Source organism: Mesoplodon densirostris, chromosome 2 (assembly GCF_025265405.1).
Source record: "Mesoplodon densirostris isolate mMesDen1 chromosome 2, mMesDen1 primary haplotype, whole genome shotgun sequence".
Classification (NCBI taxonomy): domain Eukaryota; kingdom Metazoa; phylum Chordata; class Mammalia; order Artiodactyla; family Ziphiidae; genus Mesoplodon; species Mesoplodon densirostris.
Window position 1 is genome coordinate 155,580,980 of NC_082662.1, and position 21,330 is coordinate 155,602,309.

General features: G+C 36.7%; 1 protein-coding gene across 1 annotated transcript in view; it reads right to left on the reverse strand.

Annotated features, from left to right (window-relative positions):
* TDRD5 (tudor domain containing 5) overlaps positions 1-21,330 on the reverse strand; it is an 89,450-nt gene that overhangs the window by 62,099 nt on the left and 6,021 nt on the right. The window lies entirely within an intron of this gene.

Consider the following 21,330-nt stretch of genomic DNA (forward strand, 5'->3'; position numbering starts at 1 on the left):
ATTCCCTCGTCCTTTTTTATGTAGTTGGACTCTTTATAAAACTAAACACTGAAATTTTCCAGGATAATTAACATTCTCTATAACAACTAGATTGAGTCTTCAATTACAAAATCCCATACTCTTTTTTTTTATGCTTTTATTTATTTTTGACTGCATTGGGTCTTCACTGCTGCACGCGGGCTATCTCTACCTGTGGTGAGTGGGGGCTACTCTTCATTGCAGCGCACAGGCTTATGTGGTGGCTTCTCTTGTTGCGGAGCACAGGCTCTAGGCATGCGGGCTTCAGCAGTTGTGGCTCGCAGGCTCTAGAGTGCAGGCTCAGTAGTTGTGGCGCACGGGCTTAGCTGCCCTGCGGCATGTGGGATCTTCCCAGACCAGGACTCGAACCCATGTCCCCTGCACTGGCAGGTGGATTCTTAACCACGGCACCACCAGGGAAGCCCCCAAATCCCATACTTTTACCCAGTAAAGATTTTTGTTACTAATTTTCTTCTGTTTATAAAATTATTCAATGTTTATTAAACACATTATTTAATGCAGATTAGAGATGGGATGGTGGAAGGTCCCTGGGAGCCAGGAATGAGAGTGAGCCAGGGCACCAGTGGAATGTCTTGCCTTAAGGAGACAGGAAGGAGAGCTCCTGCTGTTGTAGTAGAAATGAAGAGGGCTTTCCTGGTGGCACAGTGATTAAGAATCTGTCTGCCAATGCAGGCGACACGGGTTCAAGCCCTGGCCAGGGAAGATCCCACATGCTGTGGAGCAACTAATTGAGCCTGCGCTCTAGAGCCCGTGAGCCACAACTACTGAAGCCCGTGCGCCTAGAGCTCGTGCCCTGCAACAAGCGAAGCCACCGCAATGAGGAGCCCGCGCAATGCAATGAAGAGTTAGCTCCCACTTGCCGCAACTAGAGAAAGCCCGGGTGCAGCAACGAAGACCCAATGCAGCCAAAAATAAATAAATTAATTAATTAATTAAAAAAAAAAAAAGAAATGAAGAAGGACCAGTAGGGATACAGGAAGGCTCTGTAAATGTGGGTCAGCAGGTGGAGAGAGTTACTATCTGATAGCTTCAGTATTCTCCCTGTGAGTTCAGAAGCAAGGCCCACTCCTGAGAACAGCAGGAAAGGAAAGGGAGCTCAGACAGCTGAGAAAGTGGAAAAATAAAGTTGAGGAAAAAAATGGATGATTATCTAAACTCAACAGGTAGGCAGTAAAGATAGGTGAGGCCTGAGTTAAGATAGCAGGGGTCAGAGGATTTTAGTAGAGAGAAGCCAATGGCATAGAGAGGCCCCAATATGGTAAAAAGATGACGCATGGGAATAACTGAAAAAATAAGCTGGAAGCACAGGAAGTTAGGAGTAGAGAGTATCATGGAACATATCCAGATACCAAGGTCCAGTGAAGAGCCACAGAGTAGAAACCTAAAGTAGAATGAAAGGGTGGGAGGGAGACACAAGAGGGAGGAGATATGGGGATATATGTATATATATAACTGATTCACTTTGTCATAAAGCAGAAACTAACACACCATTGTAAAGCAATTATACTCCAATAAAGATGTTAAAAAAACAAATAAACAGGTGAATAAAATTTAACAGGAAAGCAAATAATAAAATTCAGGATATTTTTAAAATTATAAAAAGTAGAATGAAAGATCATGGAGTTATATTTAGAGCTGATAAGTAAATGTAAAAAATATACATTAGAAAAAACACAAGGATATAAAGAAAAATACAAACCACCTAAAATCCTATCACATAGACATAATCACTATTAATTTATTCCTTCTAAACTTTTTTTAAAATATTTCTTCATATTGCCACTTGGCCTGTCATTACTTACAAACTGTGTGACCTTTTAGGTTTCAGTTTCTTCATCTGAAAAATGAAGACAATCTCATTATCTCCTAAGGCTGACATGAAAGTAGGATCTGAGAAAGGGGGAATTAGATTCCTAAGATTATATAACTAACTTTCACAAAATGCCTCAGCCCTTGGTCTTAGGTTCTTTATATTTCTTCTGAATCTGCCATGGGATAATTCCCTAAAGCTCGCCCAGTGAACAATGGGAGAACCTAAAGATAATTGATTTTTCACATCCCAACATGCTCCCACCATTGAAGATTCAATACAACAACTTATTACAGTAAGTCCCCTACATACAAATGAGTTCCAAGAGCACATTTAGAAGTCCAAGTTGTTCGTTAAGTCCAACAAAGTTAGCCTAGGTACTATATAGAACTGTACTGTAATAGGTTTTTAATACTTTTCACACAAATAATACATAAAAAACAAACACAAAAAAATAAAGAAAACATTTTTAATCTTACAGTACAGTACCTCAAAAAGTACAGTAGTACAGTACAACAGCTGGCATACAGGGGCTGGCAAAGAGTGAACAGGCAAGAAGAGTTACTGACTGGAGGAGGGAAAGGAGGTGCGAGACGGTAGAGCTGAAGGATCGTCAGCAATAGGAGACAGAGGGCAAGCTGCAATTTCACTCACACCGGACGCTGATGGAACGCACGTTCGCCTCTTTGAAAGTTCACAACTTGAAGGTTCGTATGTAGGGGGCTTACTGTAAATTACCACTGTGCTAGGTGTTTCAGGGGACAAAAAAAGGGTCACTTTTCACAGCTACACAAAAATTCACCAATTTTGATAAGTTTTTTTTAATGCATGTTGATATGACAGCTGTCACAATACAATCTAACAAAATTGTTTCAAATGAAGCTAAAGACAACTAGGTGCTACTAGAGCCATCGTATGGAAAAAACCGAACGAACTTTTTAGCCAACCCAATATTTGCCAAGCCTGGGTTAAGATGTCAAAATGATAGGCTCTTAGCTAGGAACAGAATGCATCTCAGGAAGATAAGAAAAAAATGTTGTTTGCCTCAAGCTAGATGAGTAAATTAAGCTGACTTTAAACTGAATGCGGTGACGGGAGATTTTTTAAAGTCCAAGTAATCCTGGGAATATCTAGATAAGTAGATAAGTAGAGGGTAAAAGTTATAATGTTGGGGGGAAAGTAGGAGTGGGAGATAATCAGTGATTGACATGAAGAAAGTAATCAAGAGGACACCCTGATTTCAACAATGCTTTAGTGTCAGATGCCTACACACCAAACAGAAAAAATGGACAATAAATCAAGTGAACAAAAGATCATAAATAGGGGCATAAATAAAGATGGAAAGTAACCCACTATATATATATACCATATTCAGATAGGAGCCTACAGAACCAGAGAAGGGGCAGAGAAGAGCTTTTTTTTTTTTTCAGAGAAGAGCTTTGAATCAAAAAGATATACTCCTCAAAAAAGTGGATGAAAATTGAATAGGCAATTGATTAAAAATTAACACTAGCTAGCCAATAAAAGCATAAAGTTCAACCTCTAATAAACAGACATTAATAGTCAGATATAGTTATTTGCCTATCAAATTGGAATATTATTTTTACAATAATGCTCATTTATTCACTTAACAAATATGTACTGAACACAAACTATGTGCCTCACATTGTACTCAGCACTGAATATACAGGGGTAAATAAACTAGGTATGATCACTGCCCTCATGGAACTTGCAGTCTAGTGATGGGAGACCAACATGAGACAGTCATATAACTACATAATTACAATTACGATAAACATTATGAAAAACCCACAGAGTGTCATGATAGAATACTATGCCTGAAAGTGTTAGGAAAGCAATGTGAGATCTAACTTAGACTAGGGTTGGTGAGGAGGGAGAGGTCAGGGGAGGGTGTTCTGAAGAAGTGTCCATTTATACTGAGTACTAGCAAAGGTACAAGGAAAGAAGCACATACACATGCATCTTATGTGAGTGTTAACTGAAACAACTTTTATGGAGGACAACCTAGCTACATACATGATAAGCTATAAAAGTACACGTTCCTTTAGATGTAGTGATTGCTCCTCTAGAATTTTATCCTGTGGAGTAACAGAGATATCTGCAAATTTGAGCAAGATTTTCATCAATAAGGTTATGTTTAATTGCAAAAATAGCAACAGCCTAAATCCCCAAGTTTATGTGGAATCTAGAAACATGGTACAGATGAACCAGTTTGCAAGGCAGAAATAGAGACACAGACATAGAGAACAAATGTATGGACACCAAGGGGAAAGAGGGGGTGGGATGAATTGGGAGATTGGGATTGACATATATACACTAATATGTATAAAATAGATAACTAATGAGAACTTGCTGTATAGCATAGCGTTTCTACTTTGCTATACAGTAGAAACCAACACAACATTGTAAAACAACTATACCCCAATAAAAAAACATTAAAAAAATCCCCAAGTTAAAAAATTATGGCATATCCATAGTGCCATTAAAAATTATGTCACATTACAATATTTAACAATGTGGGATGTTCATAATTCATAATTCTGACTAAAAAAGCAAGTCACAAACCTGAACCAGAATGATGCTAAATTTTTTTTTTAAAAGAAAAAGTCAACTTTTCTGGGTGATAAAAGAATATGTGATTTTAATTTTCTTCTGTGCTTTCCTGTATTTCAAATCTTTTGCAATCTATCTGTATTACTTTTGTAATAAGAGAAAAATTTTAAAAACATAGACACCTGGGTGATATTTAGAAACATGAGGGTGGAAGCATTTTGGAAGGAAGATACATGAAGCTAAAAGCAGAAAGGAACAGAAGTTACATCTTAGAGGAATATACAGCAGACCTTTTGGCCATATGGTAAAACAATACGTTTCTGATAAAGATCACAAAACTGGCACAGACACACATACAGAAGTGACGCTTTCAACTGATCAAATATTTGCTAAGTATCTCATTTGACTAAAAACTAGGCAGTATGAAATTTGACTTGCCAAACTAAAAATTTCATCTGAACTCACAGGAAAATAGGCAGGGAACAGCTACTCTAAGTTGGCCAGAGAATGCAACTTCCAGAGAATGGCACTAAAGAACTACTGAAGGGCTCCTTTTGACAGTAATTGTTTAATAGATCCAGTTACTTGTTGAGGACACTCTTAATAGACACTGGAGCCAGGTCATCACGTGAAATTTAAAATCCTTCTTTTCTTATATTCAGTACCAATCACAGCATCTAATTCATGTAAAAACTATCAATTATTTGAGTGAAAAAGTTAGTTGCAAACTAAGACCCAGCCCTGATTTTTAATTCATTTAAGACCAGAACTTCTTTTATAATTCCAGGTGTACCTACTTTAAATCTCATGCTGAATATTACAATAAATTTTCTAAAAGTAGGGTAGGATGGGGTACTGACGAAATAAAATTATGTTAAGACAGGACAAGAAAAATTAAACATAAAATTCTCTCTCTGCGCATTTGAGCCACTACCTGCTTTACTGTGTATTGTACATCTGCATTATACATTAACTAGATCCCCTTAAAAGACACAGGAATGCCTACTTGCCAAAAAACAAAAATAAAAGCAAAAAACAATTTCCTCCTGGCTCCAGCAAAGTAACTCCTGAGGAGATAAAAATTCCTTTCTCAATCCTGTAGGGGGGTCACAACAACCTACTAATTGCCTTGTTGAACTATGTAAACTGTCAGTACGTTACTTTGATGTATAACCCTTTGTCTCAAACACTGATGTAACTGTGCCTTGACCTCTAACAGGTGGAACAGTTTTCAGAGCTTTCTGAAAGACTGCCTCCTGGGTTATAATTCTCAGGTTGGCTCGAATAAAATTTCCCATTTCTTTCTTAGATCGACTATTGATTAATTTTTTTCATTGACAATACTCTTAGTTGTAAGGCTGGAGAACAAAGAAATGCCAGATCCCTGTTACTCTGACCAAACTCTCTTACGGGCAATAACCTGTTAATGGGAAGTGAAGTAACATCACTGTTAGCTGTAGTCTAGGTCTATACACTAAGGCAGAGAATTCTGAAGAGCTGGGCTGGACAGTGTCTGAGGCTTCATTCATTAGAATGATAATAGCTAATCCATACTTGCTCATTCACATTTTCATCCCTCATCTAAACTTCCTCGGAAGAGGTCAAAATAAAGGAAATTGAATAGACTGTGGTAAATAGATTATTCATGTCTTTCAAAAACAGGGTTTAAATTTTTCTAACCATTTGCTTTTGTGAAATAAAGCAGGAAAATGGGAAAAGGTAGGATACTAATGAACAAGCCTGCCTGTTCCTCTTGCAGGTGAAAAAGAAACTCCAGTCCTCATTTTACAAAGGAGAAACTGATTGTTTTTTAAATGTTTTTTCTATGACAAAAATAATATACGTTTTTTATATACAAAAATAATATACAATTTAGAAAAATACATTTCTAGCCTATGACAGCCAAAATTCCTTCACTTCACTTGCTGAATACTGAAACGTTCAGGGTCCCAGTCTTTATTAACCTCCAAAGCTTTATCTCCCAATGGACCCCCAGCCCAAAGATGACTCAGGAACCCAACAGGTCTTCTGGCCCTGGAGACTTGCCTGGCCTAGCGCTCTGAGAGCATTACACAGGAGGCACAGAACACCATTTATATTAAAGTCACATTGATTTAGATTCTACTTAGTTACATCATTTAGACATGGTAAATGTGCTTCTAACTCAGAATTTCACCTTGGGCAACATCACGAGCTTGGCAAGTTTCTCTTTGGTGTCTAACCTTGTCACTTCTCTCCCCTCCAAATCTGCATGTACAATTCCCATGATCCTTGGATCTTCTTTAGGGTAAATTAATCTTTTGATTTGTGTATATGCATGTGTTACTATAAAATGGAGGTTTACGTTTTATTTATTCTTAGTGCAGATGAGCAGTTTAATTGAAGTCTTTGGATGACTATAATTTTGAGTAAGGCATTAGCACCAACAGTGGAAATGTTAGGCATTCCATTGCTGTTAGGGTCTTAGACGAAGGGAATTTGAGACAGATAAATATTTCAAAACTCATCAGAATGACTAGAAAACAGATAATGCTTATTCTGAATAATTATTTCTCTTGTGAACTTTCAAAATTTTTTCTATACAAAAAAAAGTGAGCTGATCCTAATTTAAAGTTCATTGCTGCATTGCAATTTGAATAAAGCTTCTAAAGGCTACTATTTGAGTCTTCAGCTGGAAAAATGACACATCTAGTTGCCATGTGTTCACTAGAGTTAATTTCCTAAGACTTATTGAGCATCTCCTTAGCATAGTAGGTTATTTAAGCTGAAAAAGATATGAGTTGTCTCCCTCTAGATGCTTATGCATATGCAGAACAATGAAGAACAATGCGAACGGACAAATCTGAGTTTAAGTTTTGGCAGTGAAACTTTCTAATTAAGAAGTTATTTAGGGGCTTCCCTGGTGGCGCAGTGGTTGGGAGTCTGCCTGCCAATGCAGGGGATACGGGTTCGTGCCCCGGTCCGGGAAGATCCCACATGCCGCAGAGCGGCTGGGCCTGTGAGCCATGGCCGCTGAGCCTGCGCGTCCGAAGCCTGTGCTCCGCAATGGGAGAGGCCACAGCAGTGAGAGGCCCGCATACCGCAAAAAAAAAAAAAAAAAAAAAAAAAAAAGAAGTTATTTAACCTCTCACACCTCAGCTGCTTTCTCTGTAAAACAGGAATTGTAAGTCTAATATCCCAGATATCCTGTTTTATGAGTAACTTAAAATGAGACAATATAAGAAAATGCAGGGCATATCATGGTCTCTCAAACAAATAACAGTTCCCTTTTTGTCTACAATATACTGCAGATTATGATGAGTGAGAAACCAATCTTAAACCTTCAAGCGGGGAAGAGCTTTGTAGGTATGAGATCAGAGGCAGAAGTAAAAGAAAAAGACTAATAGATTTGATATTCCTAACTTGTGAACTTCTATTTCAAAAAAGGAAAAATGACAATTTAGAAAAATAAATTTCTAGCCTATGACAGCCAAAATTCCTTCATTTCACTAAGTAAAAATTGACTAAGCAAACTTTCTTCCACTCATTAAGATGAGCATATCTCAAGAGAAAAATAGGCAAAGGAAGAGAACAGATAATTCATCAAAATAAATTAAAGTGGCTAATAAACAATTTTAAAAGTTCAACTTTGTCAGTAACCAAAAATGGATATGAAACAATTAGACTATGTGTAGCTTTCGGTCAGAGAAAATATTTTTGTATTTAACCATGTTTCAAGAATTAACATTTGAGTTTTTAACAACCACATGAAATCCCATGGGTTATATAACCAAAAGGTATGGAGAAAACAGACACTAACATACCATTTTTTGTAGAACATACTGGTACTTTTCTGTATATCAGTTTGGAAAAAAATCATTTTTAAAAATGCAATTTTTTTTGATAAAATTAATGAAAAAGAGTCCAACAGTTAGTTCATTGTAACCTTCTGAATTTCAAAGATAAAGACAGGAATTGACAAACATACAGTCAGTTTATCTACCAAGGAAGATGACCATGCTGGTGTCAGGTCTCTCCAGCACAGGAAATGTCAGGAAAAATAAAAGAAATCTAAACAACGGGGAAATCACTATGAAAGGAACAGGAGTGGGGCTTCCCTGGTGGCACAGTGGTTGAGAATCTGCCTGCCAATGCAGGGGACACGGGTTCGAGCCCTGGTCTGGGAAGATCCCACATGCCGCGGAGCGACTGGCCCCGTGAGCCACAATTACTGAGCCTGCGCGTCTGGAGCCTGTGCTCCACAACAAGAGAGGCCGCGATAGTGAGAGGCCCGTGCACTGCGGTGAGGAGTGGCCCTCACTTGCTGCAACTAGAGAAAGCCCTCACACAGAAACGAAGAGCCAACACAGCCATAAATAAATAAATTAATTAATAAATTTAAAAAAGGCAAAATTCCTTTTCTCTATTTAAAAAAAGAAAAAAAGAAAGGAACAGGAGTGAAAACTATCTTTTGGCAGTAGGACTGTAACTTTCTTAGGCTGAGTTTTCTGTATTAAGAAAACTTCATCATTCAAAAGAAAGTTATGGCTCCCACCCTCCTACCATAAACAGGTGGAAAATAATGAGTTTCAGATGTTAAATAACAGTGTGCAACTGAGCGGTGAGTCCTAAACTGCCTCACCTGACAGCCTGGAGAGTTCAGTCTGTAGCACAGCAAGAGGTAATAGAAACAGATGAACTGAGGAGACAGATTCCAGTTTGGGGAGGAAAAGGATGCTAATATACAGGTAGGTATGGAGAGTAGGGATTGGCACAGAGAGATATAGCTCTGGAGGTCTGCAGAGGGACCCCTCAAGTTTCTGGATGAGCACTGATGTGTGCATAAGGCAAGGGAAGGGGATGTTCTCTGAGGCTGGGGAAACAAACAATAAGAAACAACAGGCCAAATAATATCCAGAGCTCACACAGAGCTGAGAATAGTTAAGTGTCCCACTAAGGCAGAATGGAAGGACCTCTTAACACATCCAGGTGAATCCTCAGAAAGGTAATGCCTCAGTGGTGGAGCCAAATTAGCCCTAGACTGAAGGTTTCTCTGGACTAGCAGTCTTAGCCTGCTAAGGGTTCTATAGCAAAATAACTTAGATTAGGTAGCTTTAAACAACAGAAATGTATTTTCTCACAGTTCTGGAGACTGGAAGCCCAAGATCAGGGTTCCAGCTAAGAAATAAAATATCGCTTGCCATATCAGTAAATAAAGGATGTTGAAGTCATCAGCAATTGTAGCTACCCCAGATGGTGAGCCCTGATGGAACTCAGGATAAAAACAAGGAATGCCCACCATCTAGCAGCTATCGGACTGCAGCTACTCCCAGTGGTGCAGCCTGAGGAAACTCAGGATGGGAAATCATAGGATAGTGGCCCCAGATAGCTGAGGTGCATATCAAAGGAATTATTTCAGTGAACCCAGACTCTTGCATCTTCCCCTATGTAAAAAAGTACTAACTAAATTCCATAACTTGAGATATCTAGTTTTCTTTTATTTACAGTAGTCTTTTGTTCCAACTACCTGGTATTGTTATAAAAACTCCTATATATCCTGGTTTCCCCCTCTTCCTCTTTGGAACAGTTTTCTCAGCATTTATCTGAGAGGCTGTCTCCCAGGCTTGGAGTACTAAGAATGTCTGCTGAATAAAACATAACTCTCTACTTACAGGTTCTGCAATTTTTTTTGGCTGACACAGCATAGTTGGATCCTGGTGAGGATTTTCTTTCTGACTTGCAGATGGCTGCCTTCTTGCTGTGTGCTCTCACGGCCTTTCCTTGGTGTACATGGAGGAGAGCAAGCTCTCTGGTTTCTCTTCTTATAAGGGCACTAATCCCATCACGAGGGCTCCACCCTCACAACTTCATTGAACTCTACTTCCCAAAGGCCCCATCTCCAAATACTATCACATTGGGGGTTAGGGTTTCAACATATGAATTTTAAAGGAACACAATTCAATTGACAGTACCCGCCCTAACAAATCTTAAAAGCAAAACTCAAAATGATCCATTCCAAGTAAATTAACTGAGTGAAGCTCAACAATTCATAATGTCTAGCAGCTAATCAAAGTTACCAGCCATGCAAAGAGGTAGGAGAATGTGACCACATCAAGAAGGAAAATAGGGAATTCCCAGGTGGTCCAGTGGTTAGGGCTCCATGCTTCCACTGCAGGGGGCACAGGTTTGATCCCTGTTTGGGAAACTAAGATGCTGCATGCTCTGGTGCAGTCAAAAAAAAAAAAAAAAAAAAAGAAGGAAAATAAATTCAAAACCCAGAAATGATAGAGGTGATAAAATTAGCAGTTAAGATCATTAAAAGTTATTATAAATCTTATAAATATGCTTATGTATATAAAGAAAGTATGAACATAATAAAGAAATAAATAAAGGACATAAAAAAGATCCAAGTGGAATATGTAGAACTTAAAAATATAATGTCTAAAATGAAAAATAATCTGGATGGGATTAAATGCAAAAGAAGATCACTGAATTTGAAGACAGCAAGAGAAAGTACCTAAAATGAAGCACACAGTGGGGAGGTGGAGGGGAAGAGACTCAGAGAAAGAAAAAGAACAGAGCCCCAACAATCCACAAGGAAATAACAAGCAGTCTAATACAGGCATCCTAGAAGAAGAGGAAAGGGGAAAAAATATTTGAAGACAAAAATTCTCCAAATTTCCTAGGAGGGTAGATCTTATGTTAAGTGTCCTTATCACAAAAATTTAAAAATAAATAAAAATAGGGAATTCCCTGGTGGTCCAGTGGTTAGGGTTCTGCATGCTCACTGCCAAGGGCCTGGGTTCGATCCCTGGTTGAGGAACTAAAATCCTACAAGCCACGTGGCATGGCCAAAATAAATAAATAAATAAACAAACATATAAGATAAATAAAATAAAATAAAAATAAAGAGGGCAGGTGATGAATATGTTTACCATATTGGCTGTGGTGATGGTTTCAGAGGTATATAATTATCTCCAAACTCATCAGGTTGTATACATTAAACATACACAGCTATTTGTACGTCAATCATACCTCAATAAAGATTTTTAATTAGAAATAAATTTCCAGATCTCATGAAAATTATAAAACCCTCTGCAAAAAGCTCAGTAAATCTCGACCAGAACAAATAAAGAAAACTCTACCAAGGGACACCAGAATGAAACTGCAGAAAAACAATGATAAAGAGAAAATCTTGAAAGCATCAAAGGGGGAAAAAAAAACCCACGTTATGTACAGAAGAACAAAGAATGACTACAGATTTATTGTCAGAAACTATGCAGACCAGACAGCAATGAAACTGTCTCTGAAGTTCTAAAAGAAAAAGAACTATCACCCCAGAATTCTATACCCAGAAGAAGTATCATTAAAAAATGAAGACAAAGACTTTTTCAGATGAACAAAAGCTGAGAATATTCATTGCCAACATATTTATGTTATAGGAAATGTTAAAAATTTTCAGGCAGAAGGAACATTATACTGAAGGGAAATTTGGGTGCAAAGGATTGGAGACTTTTAAAAATAAATAGGTAATTTATTTTAATATTTTTATTACTTAAATGTTGCTTATTCAAAATAAATACTTTAAAGCAAAAATAAAAATGCATTAAGGAGCTTATAACATATACACAATTAAAATGTATCACAACAATGGCACAAAGGATGGGAAGAGAGAAAATTAAATCTATTGTTCTAAAGTTCTTAATCTACATGAAATAGTATAATATTACATGAGGATCAACTGTGATAAATTAAAAACATATGTTGAGAACCCTAAGGCATCCATTAAAAATATTTTTGAAGAGTTATAACTAATAAACAAATAACAGCAACAAAACAGAATCATAAAAAATACTTAATCAGGAATAAGGTAAGGATGTCCCCTCTCACCGCTGCTTTTCAATACTGTTCTAGGAGTCCTAGATAATTCAGTAAGATAAGAAAAGGAAATAGAAAGTACAGCTGACCCTTGAACAACATGGATTTGAACTGTACAGATCCACTTACACACAGATTTGTTTCAGTAAATATATTAAAAAGTTTTGGAGGTTTATGACAAGTTGAATAAACTTGTAGGTGAACCACGTAGCCTAGAAATATTCAAAAAAAATTTTAAAGGTATGTCATGAATGCATAAAATACATGTAAATACTGGTCTATCCTTACATAGGCATAAGATGAGTGATATTTAATATAAAAATAATGTCTTCATTTTCTTACTGTTTTATAACTGTGCTTTCAAAGAATTATATTACTATACAGTATGTCTCTCGTAATTGGAGAAACTGCTCATCAGCCTATAATCACAGGTAAGTGGTTTTTAAAAAAAATGAAACAATGCTTCCAATACTGTATTATGAATATAATACTGAATGTCATAAAAATTTTATAAGTCATTCATTAGTGTACAGGCTAGGCTACCATGAAGCAATCATATCGATTACTTTAGGCTATCATAAAGCAATCACATTGCTGCTTCTACAACATCAATGCATGAATCACTGTACCTGTAACTAATATTATTTTCTGTTTCACATTATCTTTTCATTTCTGATGTCTAGTGTTAGTAATATGTATAATATATACAGTGTTTTGTATCATGTAAAACAATATTGATATAAGTACTGACAGATAATTCATCTTGTAAACAGACAATATAAACTTATGCTATTGATAAATATAGTAGAGTTCTGTAAATGTATTTTTCTTATGATTTTCTTAACACTTTTTCTCTAGCTTCCTGTATTACAAGAATACAGTATATACTAACATATAATATATAAAACATGTTAATAAAATGTTTATGTTATCAGAAAGGCTTCTGGTCAACAGTAGGTTATCAGTAGTTGTTTTGGGGGAGTCAAAACATGTATGCAGATTTTTGACTGTGCAAGGGGTAGGCACCCCTAACCCCTGCAGTATTCAAGGGTCAACTGTATAATAATTCAGAAGGAAGAAATACAACTATCTTTGCTTGAAGATGACACAGTTGTCTATATAGAAATCCCAAAGAATCAACCAAAAAACTGGAATGAATATGCAATTATAGCAATGTTGGAGAATACAAAGTTAATAATACAAAAGCCAATCACTTTCCTATATACCAGCAAGGAACAAGTGGAATTCTAAAGGAAAAACACATAGCCATTTACATTAGTGTCCCCAAAATGAAACACTTAGATATAAATCTAACAAAATAGGTGCAAAATCTATATGAGGAACAATAAAAAACACTGATGAAAGATATCAAAGAACTACTACTAAATAAATGGAGAGATATTCCATGTTCACAGATAGGAAGACTCAATACTGTCAAGATGTCAGTTCTTCCCAACTTGATCTATAGATTCAATCCAATCCCAATCAAAATCCCAGCAAGTTTTTTTGGGGGGATATCAACAAATCAATTCTAAAGTTTATATGGAGAGACAAAAGACCCAGAATAGCTACCTCAATATTGAAAGAGAGGAACAAATTTGGAGGACTGACACCATCTGACTTCAAGATTTACTATCAATACAAAGCTACAGTAATCAAGGCAGTGTGGTATTGGCAAAAGAACAGACAAATGGGGCTTCCCTGGTGGCGCAGTGGTTGAGAGTCTTCCTGCCAATGCAGGGAACACGGGTTCGTGCCCTGGTCCGGGAAGATCCCACATGCCGCAGAGCGGCTGGGCCCGTGAGCCATGACCACTGAGCCAGCGCGTCTGGAGCCTGTGCTCCGCAACGGGAGAGGCCACAATAGTGAGAGGCCCGCATACTGCAAAAAAAAAAAAAGAACAGACAAATAGACCAATGGAACAGAACAAAGAATGCTGATATAGATCCACAAAAATATAGCCAACTGATCTTTGCCAAAGAGAAAAGGCAATACAATGGAGAGAAGAGAATCTTCAACAGTGGTGCTGGAAAAACTAGACATCCACGTGCAAAAAACTGAATCTAGAGACAGACCTTACACCCTTCACAAAAATTAACTTAACATGGATCACAGACCTAAGTGTAAAATACAGACTATTAAAACTCCTAGAAGAGAACATAGGAGAACACATAGATGACCTTGGGTATAGTGATGACGTTTTAGATACAACACCAAAGATATGATCCAAAAAAGAAATAAGTGACAAGCAGGACTTCATTAAAATTAAAAACTTCTGCTCTGTGAAAGCAACATCAAAAGAATGAAAAGACAAGCCAAAAACTGCCAAAAAAATTGCAAAAGACATATCTGATAAAGAGTTGTCATACAAAATATACAAAGAACCCTTAAAACTCAACAGTAAGAAAACAAACAACCTAATTAAAAACTGGGCAAAAGATCTGAACAGACATCTCACCAAGGAAGATATACAGATAGCAAAGTAAGCCTATTAAAAGATGTTCAACATCATATGTCATTAGAGAATTGTAAATTAAAACAACAGTGATATACCACTATATACCTAGTAGAACGGCCAAAATCCAAAACACTGACAACACCAAATGCTAATGAGGATGTGGAGCAACAGGAACTCTCATTCACTGCTGGTGGGAATGCAAAATGATACAGCCACTTTGAAAGAGAGTTTGGCAGTTTCTTGCAAAACTAAACTAAACTCTTATCATACGATAGAGCTATCATGCTCCTTGGTATTTACCCAAAGGAGCTGAAAACTTATGTCTACACAAAACACTGCACACAGATGTTTATAGCGGCTTTACTCATAACCAAAACCTGGAAGCAACCAAGATGTCCTTCAGTAGGTAAATGGATAGATAAACTGCAATGTATGCACACTATGGAATATTACTCAGCACAAAAAAATGAGCTATCCAGCCATGAAAAGACACGGAGGAACCTTAAATGCATATCATTCAGTGAAAGAAGGCAATTTAAAAGGCAACATTTGTATGATTCCAACTATATGACATTCTAGAAAACACAGAACTATAGAAACAGTAAAAAGATCAGTGGTTGCTAGGGGCTAGGGAGGAGGGAGAGAAGAGCAGATGGAGGACAGAGGATCTGAGGGGCAGTGAAACTATTCTGTGTGATACTACAATGTGGATATATGTCATTACACATTTGTCAAAACCCACAGAATTTACAATACCAAGAGTGAACCCTAATGTAAACTGTAGACTTTGGGTGATTGTGATGTGTCAGTGGAGGTTCACCAACTGTAACAAAGGTACCACTCTGCTGCAGGATGCTCATAGTAGAAGAGGCTGCATGAATGTGGGGGCAGGGAGTATACGGGGACCCTCTCTACTTTCTGTTCAACTTTGCTGTGAACCTAAAATTGGTTTAAAATTTTTATTTTTAAAAACTAATCCAAAATAAAAAAATAGGAAAAAACCCCACAAAAATCAGACTTAAATCAAACCATACCAGTAATTACACTAAATATAAATGGTATACACACCCCCATTAAATGACAGAGATTGACAGATTAAATAAAGAAGCAAGACAACCATATACTGTCTAAAGGAAACACATTTTAAATATAAAACAGGTATGTTAAAAATAAAAGTATATAAAAAGATACACAGTGCTAACATCTAAAGAAAGCTAACATCACTATGGTAATATCAAACAAAGTAGACTCCAAAACAAGGAACATTATGAGCCATAAAGAGGGACATTTCATAATGATAAATAGGGCAATTCATCAGGAACACATATCAATCCTATATATGTATGCACCTAACAGAGACTTATAATATCTGAAGCTGAAAGGTAAAATAGACAAATTCACAATTATATTTGAAGATTTCAACACTGATCCTGCAGTAATTAATGGAAAAAGTAGGAAAACATCAGTAAAAATATAGAATTCCTGAATAACACTATAACCAACTTTACTAATTGACATTTATAGAACCCTCTACCCAAATATAGCAGAGAACACTCTACCCAAACTTTCCTTCAAAGTAGATATGAAACATTCACCCACATAAATATATTTTGCACCACATAAGTCTCAATATATTTACAAGGAATGAAATCAGACTATGTTTTCTTAACACAATCAAATTAAATTATAACTCAACAACATCTCTGAAAAGCCCCCAAGTATTGGAAATTAAACAACATGCTGTTAAATAACCCATAAGACAAAAGAAATCACAAAGGAAATTAGAAAATATTTTGAACTAAATGAAAATACATCACATCAAAATTTGTGAGATACAGCTAAAGTAGTACTTAGAGAAAATCAATAGCCTTAAATGTTTATATTAGAAAAGAAGGACCAAAATCAATGACCAAATTTTCTTTTCTTGCTCTTAAGGTAAATATTAACCCAAAATAAACAGAAAGAAGGAAATAATACAGATAAGCACAGAAATAAATGAAATAGAAAACAGGTGGGAAAAATCAATAAAACCAAAAGCTGGTTCTTTGAAAAATCACTGGATAAATCTTTAGCTAGACTGATCATGAAACAAAGAGAAATTATCAATATTAGGAATGAAAGAAGGAGCTTCACCACAGATCCTACAGATCTTAAAAAGACAATGAGTGAATATTATAAACAAACTTATTTCAACAACTTTGACAACTGAGATGAAATGGACATCTTCTTGAAAGACAAAGTATCAAGGCTCATTCAAAAAGAAATGGATAATCTGGGACTTCCCTGGTGGTGCAGTGGTTGAGAATCCGCCTGCCAGTGCAGGGAACACGGGTTCGAGCCCTGGTCCAGGAATATCCCACATGCCACAGAGCAACTAAGTCCATGTGCCACAACTACTGAGCCTGCATGCCACAACTACTGAAGATCGCACACCTACAGCCCATGCTCTGCAACAAAGAGAAGCCACTGCAATGAGAACCCCGTGCACCACAACGAAGAGTAGCCCCCACTTGCTGCAACTAGATAAAGCCTGCATGCAGCAAGGAAGGCAGAATGCAGCCAAAAATAAATAAATAAATAAATTTATTTAAAAAGAAAAGAAATGGATAATCTGAATAGCTCTTTATCTGTTAAAGAAACTGGGTCTGTAATTTAAAATCATTACCCAAAAAATCCCCAGGCCCAGACTGCTTCACTGCTGAATTCAGTGGAATGTTTAGGGAAACCTAATACAAACTCTTGCCAAAAAAAAGAAGGAAAACGTCCCAACTCAGTTCAAAAGGCCTGTATTACCATGATTCCAAAACCAGATAAAACATTACAAGAAAACTACAGAAAAATATACCTTATGAACATTAACACTAAGGTCCTTACCAAGAAAACAGCAAATCACATCCAGCAATATATAAAAAGGCTAACACATGATGACTAACATGCTGGATTCATTCAGCAACATAAGGTTGCTTTAACGCTAAGAAAAAAAACAAATCAATGTAATTTATCACATAAAGAGATTAAAAAAGAAAAAGCTCTATAGAATTCTGACTCCAATTACAATGTGTGTGAGGGTGTTTCCCCATATCCAAGCAATTCTTCAACACAAGCTGGGTGTCCTACAATTCAACTCAATTCTGACACTGGAGATCGCATTCAGATTCCAAGGTTAAGGGTCAAGCTCTACAAGACTGAACCCCCACCCCATCCTCTGACTTCAGATGACAATTGCAAGTCCAGGTTGTTACCTGAGCTTCTGATCCAGTGGCTACAAATCAGGTTTCCACAACCCTCTCCCTGGGTTCAATTTAATTTGCTATAATGGCTCAAAGAACTCAGAGAACATTTTAATTACTGGATTACAGGTTTATCATAAAAGGATATAACTCTACACCATACACAAAAAGTAACTCAAAATGGATTAAAAACCTGAACGTAAGACCAGAAAACATAAAAATTCTAGAAGAAAACTTAGATGGTGAACTCCTTGACCTTGGTCTTGGAAATGATATTTTGAATTTGACACTGAACGTAAAGGCAGCAAAAGCAAAAATAAACAAGTGGGACTACATCAAACTAAAAATCTATGGCACAGAAAAGAAGACCTCGATAAAATGAATGGGAGAAAATATTTTCAAATCTTATATTTGATAAGGGGTTAATATCCAAAATATATAAAGGACTCTCACAACTCAACATCAAGAAAACCCTAAATAATTCAATTAAAAAATGAGCAGAGGATCTGAACATTTTCCCAAAAACATATAGATGGCCAATAGGTAATGACAAGTGGCTTGATATCAGTAATCATCAGGGAAATGCAAACCAAACCACAATGAAATATCACCTAAAACCTGTTAGAATGACTATTATCAAAAAGACTAGAAATAACAAATGTTGGCAAAGGTGTGGAGAAAAGGGAACCCTTGTGCACTGTTGGGGGGAATATTAATTGGTGCAGCTACTATGGAGAACAGTACAGAGAAACACCATATCATCCAGCAACTCCACCACTGGGTATTTATCCGAAGGAAACAAAAACACTAACTCAAAAAGATATCTGCACTCCCATGTTGACTGCAGCATTATTTACAATAGCCAAGACATGGAAACAACCTAAGTGTCCATTGAAGGATAAATGGATAAAGAAGTTGTGGAATATGTATATCAGCTATAAAACCAGAAGGAAATCCCACAATTTGTAATAACAATGGATGAAACTTGAGGGCATTATGCTAAGTAAAATAAGTCAGACAGACAAATACTGTATGATCTCCCTTACATGCAAAATCTGTTAAACAAAAATAACAACAAATAGCCAAACTCTTAGAAACAGAGAACAGATGGGTGGTTGCCAGAGGCAGCATGCTGGGGGTGGGCAAAATGGGTAAAGGTGGTCAAAAAGTACAAACGTCCAGTTATAATCAGTCCTGGGGATGTAATGTACAGCATGGCAATTATTATTTATATACATATTAATTGTATATTAATAATAATATATATTCTATGTTAATAATAATATGTAGTCTATAATTAAAAGTTGCTAAGAGAGTAAATCTTAAAAGTTCTCATGACAAGAAAAACAATTTGTAACTGTGTGGTGATGGATGTTAACTACACTTACTGTGGTGATCATTTCACAATACACACATATATCTAATCCTGTTGTAATCCTGTTGTACTGAAACTAATACAATGTTATATGTCAATTATATCTCGATTTTTTTAATGAATGAAAAATAAATAAATAAAAATAAAAAGATATAACTCAGGAAAAGTCAAATGGAAGAGATACATAGGGCAAGGTATATGGGAAGGGGCAAAGGGGCATGCCTTCTCCTGGCATGCCATTCTCCCCAAATCTCTAGGTGTTCACCAACCTGGTAGCTCTCTAAACCCAGACTTTTGGGGTTTTTATGGAGGCGTCGTTATATCAGCATGACTGATTAATCATTGGCTATGACTGAGCATAATCTCCATAATCTCCAACCCTCTAATTACATGGCTGGATCCAATAGCAACCCATCCTTAGGTTATTTCCAAAAGTTACCTCACTAAAATAACAAAAGATACTTTTATTGCTCTCTTTACTTAGGAATTTCCATAGGTTTTAGGAGCTCCATGCCAGAAAAGGATGAAGATCAAATATATATTTCTTATTATAAATCATAGTATCACAACCTATAATCATCTCAATGGATGGAGAAAAATTCAATATACATTCACGGAAAAAATTCTCAGAATCTAGGAATAGAAGAGCATTTCCTCAATCTAATATAGGGCATTTATAAAAATGCTACAGTTAACATAAGAGTTAATGATGAAAGAATGAATGCTTTTCCCCTGTAGTTAGGAACAAGGCAAGAATTTTTACTCTCACTACTTCTATTCATTACTAAACTAGAGAAACTAGCCTTTGTCACAAGGTAAGAAAAAGAAGTCATATAGATTGAAATGGAAGTAAAACTGTCTTTACTCCCAGTATAAACTAGAGTTGAGTTTATCGAGTACCTTGATTCAAGGTCGCAGGATACAAGGTCAATATACAAAAAAATTGATTTTCTACATACTAGCAATAATTAATTAGAAAATAAATTGACAATACCCTTTATAATAGTATCAAAAATATGAAAATGTAGCTATAAGTTTAACAAAATATACGCAAGCCTTGTGTACTGAAAACTATAAAACAGTGCTGAGAGAATTTACAGACCTAAATAAATGGAGAGCTATACTGTGCTCAGGAATCAGCAGATTCAATATTATCAAGATGTCACTTCCACCCAAACTTATCTATAGATCCAATGCAATTCTCATCAAAATCACAGACAGCATAATTATTTTTGGTAGAAACTGACAAGCTGATTTATATCAAGTTAAGTTTATATGGAAATTCAAAGAACCTAGAATAGCCAAAGCAATTTTTTTTTTTTTTTTTTTTTGCAGTACACAGGCCTCTCACTGTTGTGGCCTCTCCCATTGTGGAGCACAGGCTCCGGACGTGCAGGGCCAGCGGCCATGGCTCACAGGCCCAGCCACTCCGCCGCACGTGGGATATTCCCGGACCAGGGCATGAACCCGTGTCCCCTGCATCAGCAGGCGGGCTCTCAACCACTGTGCCACCAGGGAAGCCCGCCAAAGCAATTTTTAAAAGAACAAAGCTGTAGGACCTAACCATATAATTTCAACATATTATAAAACTACAGTCATCAAGATAGTGTGATACTTGCAAAAAGACAGATCAATGTAGATCAATGGACCAAATAAAGAGACAGAGAGTCCTGAAAGAGACCTACACATACATGAGGTCAATAGATTTTACAGAAGTGCCAAAGTAATAAGGTAGTCCAGTGAGGAAAGAGTGTTTTTCAAAAATAGTGCTGGGGATTCCCCTGGCAGTCCAGTGGTGAAGACTCCAAGATTCCAATGCAGGAGGTGTATGCTGGATCCGTGGTTGGAGAACTAAGCTCTCACATGCCATGCCCCATGACCAAAAATAAATAAATAAAATCAAACTTAAAAATAATAAAAATTTTAAAAATAGTGCTGGAATAATTGGCTATCCATATGCAGAAAACTTTGATCCATACCTGGTACC